This window comes from Macaca thibetana, chromosome 3 (genome assembly GCF_024542745.1).
Source record: "Macaca thibetana thibetana isolate TM-01 chromosome 3, ASM2454274v1, whole genome shotgun sequence".
Lineage (NCBI taxonomy): Eukaryota > Metazoa > Chordata > Mammalia > Primates > Cercopithecidae > Macaca > Macaca thibetana.
The window spans coordinates 53,488,715-53,501,124 of NC_065580.1; the positions used below are offsets into that span (position 1 = coordinate 53,488,715).

The 12,410-nt window shown below is 48.1% G+C and overlaps 2 protein-coding genes across 10 annotated transcripts in view; both read left to right on the forward strand.

Moving 5' to 3' along the window:
* EFCAB10 (EF-hand calcium binding domain 10) overlaps positions 1 to 12,410 on the forward strand; it is a 312,208-nt gene that overhangs the window by 216,766 nt on the left and 83,032 nt on the right. The gene's annotated exons all lie outside the window — the stretch shown is intronic.
* ATXN7L1 (ataxin 7 like 1) overlaps positions 1 to 12,410 on the forward strand; it is a 272,684-nt gene that overhangs the window by 214,847 nt on the left and 45,427 nt on the right. The gene's annotated exons all lie outside the window — the stretch shown is intronic.

Below are 12,410 nucleotides of genomic sequence, written 5' to 3' on the forward strand. Positions count from 1 at the left end.
GAGAGAGAGAGAAAGAAAGAGAGAAACTGAAAAAACTAGCCCAGGTCCAGAGATGAGCAACCAAGAGATTTGTAAGGAGGGAGATAGCTCGTAGTGAAAAGACTAGAGTGCTTACCTGTGGGAAGAAGAGAAAAGCATGGGTAATTTGCCATGCCTTCAAGTCGGTAAATATTCTGAGGACAGAACAAGTGGTGCGCCATGAATGAGGCCGAACCATGGACTGCAGTGGTCTCGAGACCTAACTGTCCTCACCTCCCATCTGCCTGGCTGTCGTCCATCTACCCACCACGTCCAGGAACATGTGTCCGGGAAGAGATAGTCTCCAAGGCTGGGAAGATTTGGCTTTGAGCCTTAGAGGGCTCAGCCTCAGTTGAGAGGTATCCCAGAGTGCAGCTCCCTAGACCTGTACTGAGCTAGGAGCAGGAAAAGCAAGTTCAAGTCTGGGCCCTGCCTCTAACTGTCTGTGTGTCCTTGAACAAGTCACTTTACTTCTCTGAGTCTCATTTTCAAGCCTGAATATTTTGAAATTCTATATCACAGTCCTATCAAAAATTCATAAAGTTCCTCACTGCTTCCTGAATTAAAGAGTTAGTCCCTCAGCCCAACATAAGGGACCCTCTGCCAACTAGCTGCAACCCACCTTAGTCAATACTGAATATCCAATGCCACCCTATTATGCCAGATTTCCCCCTATCTCTACCCCTGCTACCTTTGCCTGGAACATCCAGCCATCTTTACTCAACATTTAATGAGCACTTATTGTAAGACTATGTGTGCCAACTCTACAACAAGCACGGAGGGTACACAGGGCCCACTGATGTCACACAAGCACCTTTGTGCAAATTAGAAAATGGTCTGGATGCAGGCCTGTACCAGGTGCACAGTTGACTAATGGCCTTCATCCCCTGCTCACTTCCTTAGCCAGGCCTCCTCTCCCAGTGCATAACCTATACAACTGTACACTGCAGCCCTGGGGATACAAAGTTAAGATACAGACACTGTCTTAGGGAGTCTGTAAATAGAAACATAAGCTAACACAGTAAAAAGTGATAAGGACTATGAGATCGGTAGCAAAGGAGAAGGGCACCTAACCCAGGCTGAGGACTCAGAAAGGGTTTTTTCAAAAGAGGTCACTTCCGGCCAGGTGTGGTGGCTCACACCTGTAATCCCAGCACTTTGGGAAGTCCAGGCGGGTGGATCACGAGGTCAGGAGTTCAAGACCAGCCTGACCAACATGGTGAAAACCCGTCTCTACTAAAAATTCAAAAATTAGTTGGGTGTGGTGGCGTGTGCCTGTAATCCCAGCTACTCAGGAGGATGAGGCAGTAGAATCACTTGAATCCTAGAGGCGGAGGTTGCATTGAGCCAAGAAAAAAAAAAAAAGGTCACTTCTGTTAAATTCAAAGGACAAGTAGTAGGAAGGAGGTAGACAAAGAGAATGGGATTAGAATGGTAAATTTTTAATGTTACGTCTATTTTACCACCAAAAAAAAAAAAATTCTAACTAAGAGAGTAGGAAGGGTGTCCTAGGCAAAGGGAACAGAATGTGCAAAAGTATTTGCATGTGGAGAGAGGCAGGATGTGAAACTGAGTAGGGGAGTGAGGCCCAGATTATGAAGTTCTGCTGTATGTGTTAAGTTCAGGAATTTGGACTTCACCCTGGAAATTGCAAAGAGGCATTAAAGGAGCAGTTTTATGATGTAGTCTGGTCACCTTGAAAGCCATGTAAAAGGATGGCTGGGGGGTCACACAGGAAGCAGCAAGATATCCTGGGTGAGGACATTGTATCACCCAGGCAAGGCGTGGTGACAGCCTGGTTCCAGGCAGCGATGTGTACGGAGGGGCTGGATGAGATAAATATTAAGGAGGGAAAACTCCACAGGACTTTGGGGGTCATATGTAGGGCTGGAGTACAAGGGAAGGGATTAGGACAGCTGAGTTGTGGTCCTGCCGCTTCCTCAAGGGAAGGACAATAAGGGCCAGAGTTGAGGGAGGGAAGGGAAGGATGAGTTCAGCTGGGAAGTCAGTGGATTTTGAAGTGTCTGAGAAATATCTACAAAGAAATGTGAGTGGGCACTGAATGTTTGGAACCAGGGGTCAAGAGATAGGTATGGGCCAGGACTAGAGAGTCATCAGTGTAGACGTGGGCATGGAAGCTGTGGGTATAGATGGTGCCTGCCAGGGAGGTATATGGTGTGAGAAGAACAGAGGCCAAGGGTGGTGCCATGGAGGATTGGGACAGGGAAAGAGCAGTCTGAGGGCGCTGGGTCTGCTAAGCCCAGGGTTTCCACAGCAATCATTCCCCTTCTCTCCTGGCCAAAATCCTTACCATTCTTATTGCCCATGTCACTGGCTACCTTCTCTCAATGCCCTTTCCTCATTCACTTCCTCCTTGCCAACAACCTGATATGCTCTCGCCTTTCTTTTAATCCCCAGAGCACTTAATTTTTACTTCACATGTGACACTTTCTCTGGTCAGCCATAGACTCCACTTCCTGTCTTCCTCCTGCCCAGTAGTTACTGCAGGGCCTCCTGTATGGTCACCTCTCACCAACTCAACAAGCATGGTACTCGTGTCAGTAAATATTTGTTGAATTGAATGAAATGGATGTGACCATTGAAAGGGATTCTAAGATTTCCATTCCTGGAGATGGCTGACCTTTTGTCTAGAATTGTTCAGACTAGCACTATCTGATAGAAATGTAACGTGTGTCACACATGTTAATTTTACATTTTCTTTTTTTTTTTTTTTTTTTTTTTTTTTTTTGAGACGGAGTCTCGCTATGTCGCCCAGGGTGGAGTGCAGTGGCCGGATCTCAGCTCACTGCAAGCTCCGCCTCCCGGATTTTTACGCCATTCTCCTGCCTCAGCCTCCCGAGTAGCCGGGACTACAGGCGCCCACCACCTCGCCCTGCTAGTTTTTTTTGTATTTTTTAGTAGAGACGGGGTTTCACCGTGTTAGCCAGGATGGTCTCGAACTCCTGACCTCGTGATCCGCCCGTCTCGGCCTCCCAAAGTGCTGGGATTACAGGCTTGAGCCACCGCGCCCGGCCTAATTTTACATTTTCAAGCAGCCACATTGGAAAAAAGTACAAAAGAAACAGGTGAAATTAATTTTTTTTTTTTGAGTTGGAGTCCTGCTCTGTCACCCAGATTGGAGTGCAGTGGCGTGATCTCGGCTCACTGCAACCTCTGTCGCCTGGGTTCAAGCTATTCTCCTGCCTCATCCTCCTGAGTAGCTGGGATTACAGGTGCCCGCCACCATGCCCAGCTAATTTTTGTGTTTTCAGAAGAGACGGGGTTTCACCATCTTGGCCAGCCTGGTCTTGAACTCCTCATGATCCATCCGCCTTGGCCTCCCAAAATGCTGGGATTACAGGCGTGAACCACCATGCCCAGCCATGAAATTAATTTTTAATAATAGTCATTGGCCAGGCATGGTGGCTCATGCCTGTAATTCCAACACTCTGGGAAGACGAGGCAGATGGATCACTTGAGATCAAGTGCTCGAGACCAGCCTAGCCAACATGGTGGAACTCTGTCTCTACTACAAATACAAAATAATAATAATAATAATAATAATAATAATAATAATAATGGTGGTAGCATTCCCCAGCTACTTAGGAAGCTGAGGCATGAGACTTGCTTGAACCTGGGAGGCAGAGGTTGTGATGAGCCAAGATCCTGGCACTGCACTCCAGCCTGGGCAACAAAGCAAGTGAGACTCTACCTCAAAAAAAAAAAAAAAAAAAAAGTTATGTGCCACATAAAAGCGTATTAGTCAACAGCAGTCCCATAAGATGATTATACCATATTTTTACTGTAGCTTTTCTACATTTAGATATGTTTAGACACACAAATACTTACCCTTATATTACAATTGCCTACAGTATTCAGTACAGTCACATGCTGTACAGGTTTGTAATCTAGGAACAAGTGGCTGTACCATACAGCTTAGGTTCAAGCACCTTTTATACTTGACAGGACAGAATCCTGCCCAGACCGGCAAGAAGAGGGTGATCCATCGGAAAAGTGGAACTGGTCACCCTTTTTTTTTTTTTTTGAGACAGGGTATAGCTCTGTCGCCCAGGCCAGCGTGCAGGGGTTTGTGTTAGTTCACTCTACAACGTTAGCATGATGAAATCACCTATCATTGCATTTCTTAGAACATAGCCCCGTCATGAAGTGACACATGACTATTTTATTTAATCTAATATATTCAAAATACTATCATTTCAACATATAATCAGTGAGATAGATTATATTATTTTCTTTTCATAAGTCTTCAAAATCCTGCATGTGTTTTATTACACTTACAGCACATCTCAATTTGGACACTAAATTTTCATCAGAAATATTTGACCCATTTTTAGATTTCATAAAAACTAGAGATTATAAAATAGATTGACATACCCCAGTTGTTTTAAATAGACTTAAACATTTTCTAATTACTGAATCAAGTATCTGTTCTTAAATTTCAATGAACTGAGCTTAAATGAAATTTGAAATCCCATTCCTCAGTCACAGTAGCCACTTTTTATTTTACCTTTTTATTTTATTTTATTTTATTTTTGAGACAGGGTCTCACTCTGTCATCCAGCTTGAGGCTGGAGTACAGTGGTGCGATCTCAGCTTACTGCAGCCTCAACCTCCTGGGCTCAAGTGATCCTCCCAACTCAACCTCCCAAATAGCTGGGACGACAAGCGCACACTACTGTGCCTGGCTAATATTTGTGTTTTTTGTAGAGTTAGGGTTTCACCATCTCGAATTCCTGAGCTCAAGGGATCCACCCACCTCAGCCTCCCAAAGTGCTGGGATTACAGGTGTGAGCCACAGCACCTGGCCCCCATAGTAGCCACATTTTAAATGCTCAGTAGCCTGAAGTGGTTAGTGGCTGCTGGATCTAGACACATAGGCCACTGACTCTGGGTGGGGCCCTCTGGTTTTTACAATTCAATGGTGTGTTAATTGGGCTCCTCTAATCTCTTTAAAAGTTATACTCCCAACAGGAGTTGCTAAATTCCAGCTCCTTTCTCCCCTTGGCCTAGTGCTGCTGGGTCTGTGGTGGAAACAGACCTGGAAGACCTCCATCAGGCGGTGCAGAGAGCCCCCTGCCTAAGTTCTGTTCCATTGCTTCAAGTGAGCTCTGTATCGCCCCCTCCTGGCCAAGAAAGCATAAGTGGTGCCAACCCATGCTGGACCGTGGCCCTTAGATTAGATTTCACAGCAGGTTAGGGCTACCCTTTCCAAATAGCTTAAATTCACACGTACAGCAATGAAAACACTACTCTATCAGGCTGACCTCCTGGCATTCCAGCACAAGGTTAAATGGTCTGTGGTTTTGTTATTTTCTCCTTTATGTGGCTGAGCAGGTTTAAAAAAAAAAACTGCATTACAAGAAAGGGGGAGGCTGGCGTGGTGGCTCACACCTGTAATTCCAGCACGGGAGGCCGAGGCGGGTGGATCACCTGAAGTCAGGAGTTCAAGACCAGCCTGGCCAACATGGCAAAACCCTGCCCCTACTAAAAATACAAAAAATTAGCCGGGTGTAGTGGCAGGCACCTGTAATCCCAGATACTTGGGAGCCTGAGGCAAGAGAATCACTTGAATCTGGGAGGCAGAGGTTGCAGTGAGCCAAGATCACACCACTGCACTCCAGCGTGGGCGACAGAGCGAGACTGTCTCAAAAAAAAAAAAAAGAAGAAGAAAGGGGAAAACACAGAGAGCATTGCCATGTTACCAGGTTTGTCCCCTGCAGAGCTGCCTGACAGCACTCACAGGCTGCCCAGCATCCCCAGCCCTGCACTCAGCCTCTCAGAGGCCCCTTCCACTGGTTCACTGTCCTGACAGTGGGGACCACCCCTATGGGAGCCAGAGGTCGGGGGTACCTGGCCACCAGCCCACAGCGTTGACATCTATGTAGTTGATGACAGTAGAGGGAGGTGGGCAAGATGACTCGGCCCCCAGGTAAAAATCAAGAAAGAGTTATGGCTGTTTGGCTGTTTTGAGCTACAATGAGCATTTCAGCCTTTACTTATGAGTCCCCGCTCAGCCATGGGACCAGACCCTGGCACAGTGACCGAGTCAGCCAGTCTGACTCTCCCAGCTGCTGTCACTTCGGCTACCCTGGTCTGGCCTGGCGAATTGATGGGGAACTCAGACCCACGGATGTAGGCTGAGGTGGGTAGGAGGCAGAGAGGAGGTAGGAGGAGGATTTCCTCCCCTGGATGGCTTGTTTGGCTTGTTGCCTTCTCTTTGGGCCTTATCAACCCACACGTGTGTGTTGAATGCTAAATATGCTCAGCTATTAAAAATGCAGGAGATGAGCCTGCTGCTCCAGGAGGAAAATGAGCCAAAGCAAAAGAAAAATCAGCAGGCTCCCTGGCCTCCCGTGCGTGCCCTGCAGCAGGTGGGGGAGGGCTCCCTCTCCCCAGGTAGGCGGGGCTCCTCTCCAAATGCTTGGAATTACCAGGCGGGTCCTCCCAGAGTGACTGGGGCTGAGGGAGTGGAAGTGCTCTGGAAGTCTTCCCAGCGCTTTATGGAGAGGGAAGCGATCACTGAGAGGCCCCGGCCAGACGCCTGTGGGAGAAACTGGGCGGCTTATCTCTTCCTGCCTGGTGCTGGCATGAACTGGGGGCAAGACCAAGGCTCAGGATTGATGGCTCCCTGAAGACACAGGGAGTCATCTCAGGCTGTGAAATACGAGCAACCCGAGGAGCCGCAGACACTGCAAGGGCCCTACCCCTGTGACTGCCCTGCATTCCTCAGCAGGATTCTTGCAGTCGCCTCTCCCTGGCCTCCTTGCCCCTCGCTCTGCCCATCCTCCAGTCCACCCCGCACACCCCACCAGAGTGATGTGAGCCCCTGCTCTGCCCACAACTCTTTGGTGGCTCCCACTTGTCTGCCTACAGAGTAGAAGTTTAATGTTTTTGTAATGGACTTCAGGGGGAAGGGGAAAGAGAGGGTGGGGAGGTAGACAGACCAGAATATTCAAGCATCTGGGGGCTGCAGGCAGGGGCATAGTGTCCCTTCCAGGACAGGGAGGCCATGGGAATTTAAACATGTAAGTGCTGCCTGCTCACTGGGTTTTCAGATGAGCAAAGGTAAGGACAATGGACAGCTCCTTGGGTGTAAACTGCAGCCAAACTTGTGAAGTCACAGAAGTGCTCAGAAATAGGGAATCCAGCCTAGGGAGGGAAAGTAAGACCAAGACAGCTGGGGAAGGAAGAAAATGGCCTGAAGCGGCCAGGCGCTGTGGCTCACACCTGTAATCCCAGCACTTTGGGAGACCGAGGCAGGCGGATCACTTGAGGTCAGGAGTTCAAGACCAACGTGGTGAAACCCCATCTCTACTAAAAATACAAAAAAAAAATTAGCTGGGCATAGTGGTGTGTGCCTGTAATCCCAGCTACTCGGGAGGCTGAGGCACAAGAATTGCTTGAACCTGGGAGACAGGTTACAGTGAGCTGAGATTGTGCCACTGCACTCCAACCTGGGCAACACAGCAAGACTCCATCTCAAAAAAAAAAAAAAAAGGCCTGAGGGAAAGAAGAGGGATGAGCCACAGAGATTAGTAACCATGGTCCTTTGTGGCTGCATAGCTCATTATGATTTTTAGATGTTTTCATAGCCCAATCCTATATGAGCCTAAAGACTATTTTGTGATGAAGATAAGAAAACAGAGGCCCAAAGAGATGAAGTGATGGGCTGAGATTACATACACAGTGGGACAGCAGAGGAGCTGAGACTTGATCCCTGGCCTTCTGGCTTCCAGTGCTGCAATAAAGAGCACCACCCTCAGTATTGCCTGACGTCAAGCCCATTCTGCCCTTCATTTTGTGGAATGACCTGGGGCAACCTTTCTCAGCCTCAGGCTTCACATCTATGAAATTGGGGGTGGAGATTAAACACGGTATTGCACGTGAGTGCATAACTCACTGCTCACACGTGGTAGGTGTGCAGCATGTGCCGCTATGAGCGCACACTTCACCTTTATCATCGCCCAGTCTCTTCTCAGAAGAGGAGAAGCAGCACAGCCCGATCCCCACCTAGAGCATTTGTTCTTACCGAGCATTGGTGGGGTGCCAGTTTGGTTTTTACTGTGTTATGTGATTTAACCTCCACCGAGAACATTAATTCATTCATCAAACATTTATCGAGCCCTTCCTAAATGCTAGATAATGTATAGGCTGCTGGGATAATTCCAGAGCAACGTGTACTGGGACGGGGTTCCCATTGTCAGACAGCTCACAGTCTGGTCAGGACACATAGATGTAGAAATAAAACCTTGCCATAGGACATGATGAGTGCAGCAGAAACACCCAGGAAGGAACAGCAGGCACTGGGAGAGAAGAGGCTGTTTCCTCCGGATCTGGACAGATGGGGGAGTGTTCACCCGGAGAATGGGGGAGGGCACACCAGCAGGAGAGCCCGGCCCACGGAAAGGCACAGAGCCAGGCCGGAGCACTGGTGTTCAAGAAGTAAGAAGTCCAGAGAGGCTAGGGGAGAAGGTGGCTGGGACAGGAGGGGTGGGGTGGGCCAGGCTATGAAGGTGGTACTTGGACCTCTGGGCCATGGGCCACCCACAAAGCCTTTCACGGTCAGATTTGCATTGGTAGCTGAGTGCAAACAGATTAGAACACATAGAAAGGCCAAGCCGGAAAGGTTGCAAGCGATGCTGAGGCCTGGACCTTTTAACAGCTGTTTAAGAGGTGGACTTTAGTCAGATTCACTTGTGAGTGACTGAATGTCGGGGAAGAGTCGGTTTTTAAATGGATGCTGATGTTAACATAGTTTTTCGGTTGTTGTTGTTTTTGTTTTTGTTTGTTTGAGACAGAGTCTCCCACTGGCTTGTAGACTGGAGTGCAGTGGCACGATCTCAGCTCACTGCAGCCTCCATCCCCTGGGTTCAAGCAATTCTCCTGCCTCAGTCTCCCGAGTAGCTGGGGTTATAGGCATACACCACCCGGCTAATTTTTGTATTTTTAGTAGAGACGGGGTTTCACCATGTTGGACAGGCTGGTCTCCAACTCCTGACCTCAAGTGATCCACCCACCTCAGCCTCCCAAAGTGCTGGGATTACAGGCCTGAGCCACCGCACCCGGCCTGATGTTGCTAACATAGAGTTTAAAAAAGAAAAAGTCTATTTAATTTGAGACAAAGAATATTCTGAGTTTGCTATAGGTCAGTGTGAAGACCAAACTTTTTTTTTAATATGGCAAAAATGCCATTCAAAATAAACCCTTGAAGGTTTAAAAAGAAAATGTGCTTTGTTTTCTGGATGGAGGTGGTTCAGGTGCAAGGCTGACTGCCCAGAACTGGATTCTAATACCAAAAAAGGAAAAAGCAGAGTGAGTGAGTGATGCCCGGGGGAGGGAAGGTGCTCCTGGGGGCTTTTCCTCTGGCAGGAAACTGGGAGCAGCAGGTGTCAGGGTACCTGGCCAGAAGCTGGAGCACTGATAAGTAGCCTGGGATGCTTTGCCTTTTCCTTATCTCTCAGCGTGCTCAGAAAAAGCTTCTTGAAGGCCAAAGGCTTAGGATGGCAGCCCAGGGTCTCTGCTCAAGGTGCCAGCTCCCAGCCTTCCTGGCAGGGGGATGGAGGGTGTTCTGTAAGGAGTTGCCCTGTCTCCCCTTGGGTCAGTGTTTCCTCCAGCACTGTTGGGAAACAGTAACTGTCTGGGCTGTACTGGCTGGAAGGCACTGCAGAGCAGCTTGCAGCTCGAACAGCAGGAACCAATGACCTCTGGTGGCTGCCGAGGGGAGCGCTCCCGCTTGTTGCTCCAGAGCGGAGCCTGTTCTGGGCCAGTGCTGGGGACAGGGTACTTGGGGCTCTGCCTCACCCTGCACCAGCGCTCCCTGCAGAATCAAATTGCCTCCTAATCTCTACGTTCTCAATTCCTATCCTCCCAGGCTCTGATAACATTTCCTTATTGATGTGAATTTCAATGGCCATTCATTGGAATTGTGTGGCTCTTCGTTCTCATTTGCGGAGGAAAGGCACTGAGCAGGTGCAGTTGATTAGGTCTAGGGTTATCCTTAAAACTCTCCTGGACTCTACCCAAGGCCACACTGCTGTAGGCACAGCTGGTCCCAAAGGCAGCCTGTGCAGCATCATATCCCCTACTGCATGAGGGTTCGATTTTTTCTTTTTATCTTCTCCTCTTCTCTGACTTGCTGACTTTTTCACAGTCCTAGGGCACTAGGACTCCTCAGGAATGTCAGGACACTTAGCACTCCTTATTCACCCAGCAGGTTTGGAGACCACCTTCTGCTCATGCCCTGGGAAGCTGTGAATAACAGAAGTACAAGAGAGACTAACAGACCAGCAGGGAGACCTGCACTGGGGCCTCCTGCTTTCAGAAAATTGGAGCAGCCTAGAGGGGGGCTCATAGAGTTATTTCTCTGGAAGGCATCTTTGAACCAGCAGAGAGCCCCAATGCCTAATATACTTCAGGGTTGCAGGAGACAATATGTTTGTGCATGAGGAGGCTGGAGTTCCTCCTTACTCCTCTTCCAGAATGTCCTATCCAGATGGGTCCTTTAACCCCTAGTCCAGGCTTAAGCAGTGTCTGGAATACTAGAGATGGAGAAGCAGGTGGGCTTGTGAAGTAGGGCTGACAGGTCCTGGAAAAGGGTCATTGAATCTGGCCCCACCTCGTTCTGCCTTTCTTCCTCACTGCCCCACTCAGAAGGAGTCCTCTAATCTGCATGAATGTGGAAGGCTGCTGCTCCCACCCTGTGCTGGTGCTTCTGCCTCCACCCTGTCCACCCCTCCTTCCACGGTGGGACCAGAAGGGACTAAGGAAACAGAAGTTTTGTGATGTGACCATGATTTGCACCCCACATATATACCCTACAAGTATAAGGTGGATGACAGCAGATGCTGGGATCCTCTGTGCCCTTTTTGTTTAGTTACAGTTTATTGAGAGTCTGCTATGTGCCTGGCACTATGCCAGGCACTTGGTATCTATTACCTCACTTAATCACTTCAAATATCTCTTGTTATCTTCATTTGACTGATAAGAAGACTGAGGCACAGAGCCTGAGATAAGTTAGGCAGGGCAGCCACATATGTTTGTATGGGCTTTGCACTGTGGGAGGCCACCCCACCAAGGCAGGAAAGTGAAAGCAGCGCTCACTCCTTACTAGGCCAGCTGTCCTCTTTCTCATTCTTAGAGTCCTGATAGGCTCACTGAGGCCCTGAAACAGGGTAGCCAGAAGGCTGTGATACTGTAATGCATCCAGCAACAGAAAAGGCAGGATTTGAGTCTAGATTGGTCTGATTTGAAAGCCTATATTTCTAAACCTTATCCTCAACCATCTTCCAACACTCCACATTCTATAAATTTGCCAGAATATTGACAAGGCACAGACCTTCAATTCAGTCATACTTGTTCTCCCTGGTTTTATTTGATTTGCTTCTGGCCGTTTTTACAATTCTTCCAAGTCAGCTTGTTCATTTTTCCTCCCACCTAACTGACTCAGGAGGAAATCCCACATCATTCTTCACAGCAGCTAATCATCTCTTAACCCAATTGAGGAGGAAAGTCTTAGCCCATCGTCCAAGTCACTGATGAAGACACTATGACCTTCTTGGCCGGCAGTGGGTCCCTGTCGAGCTCTGCATGGTACCACTCTAGACTGAAATTGAGCCCTGCCAGCCCATTTTTCTTTTGTCTCTGCTGCCAGCACCACTCACCTGATAGCTGTGTGGTCTGACCACATTTCCCCAGTTTACTGAAGGTGTGTTACATGGGAGAGAATCCAAAACTGTGCAAAGGCCAGGAGAGATTAGACACTATGCCTCCTCTCTAACCACCAGGCCTGACACTCAGCCACAGAATAATATTAGATTTATCTGACAGATGTTCTTATTTACCATGCTCTGTGGTTGAATACCTGTTTTCTGTTTGCTAAAGATGTTTACAGATAGGTCTTCTGAAAGTTTTCCCAATATTTTTCCAGACACACACGCAAAAATACCATTTATTCACTTGTCAGGATTTATGCAGTATCAACTGTATCTGTCATACCATGGTAGGAGGACTTTGTATCTCTGTTATTTACCCTGATTCTTAGTGATTGCCTGCCCCTCAGCCTTCTCGAATCTCCCAAGTATTTCTTCAACTTAAAGAATTTAGATTGGATATAAATAATTTCCTCATAGTAGCCGCCAAAAAACATCCAAGAGAGCCAAATTGAATTCCTTCTCCAAGGGCATTTTAAAAGAGGGTAAATTCCTTTTTATTTGGGATGACTTAATGCTATCACTGCTTGGAAGCCAAGAGGCTGGGTGATATGGCCCTTCTAAGGCTCTGCCAGTGAGTCAGAGATTCTTAAATTTCTGCCAGGCCAGCAGCATAAGCACATAGGCTTTTGTCGAAGGAATTGGTGGAGGAAATCAGACAGC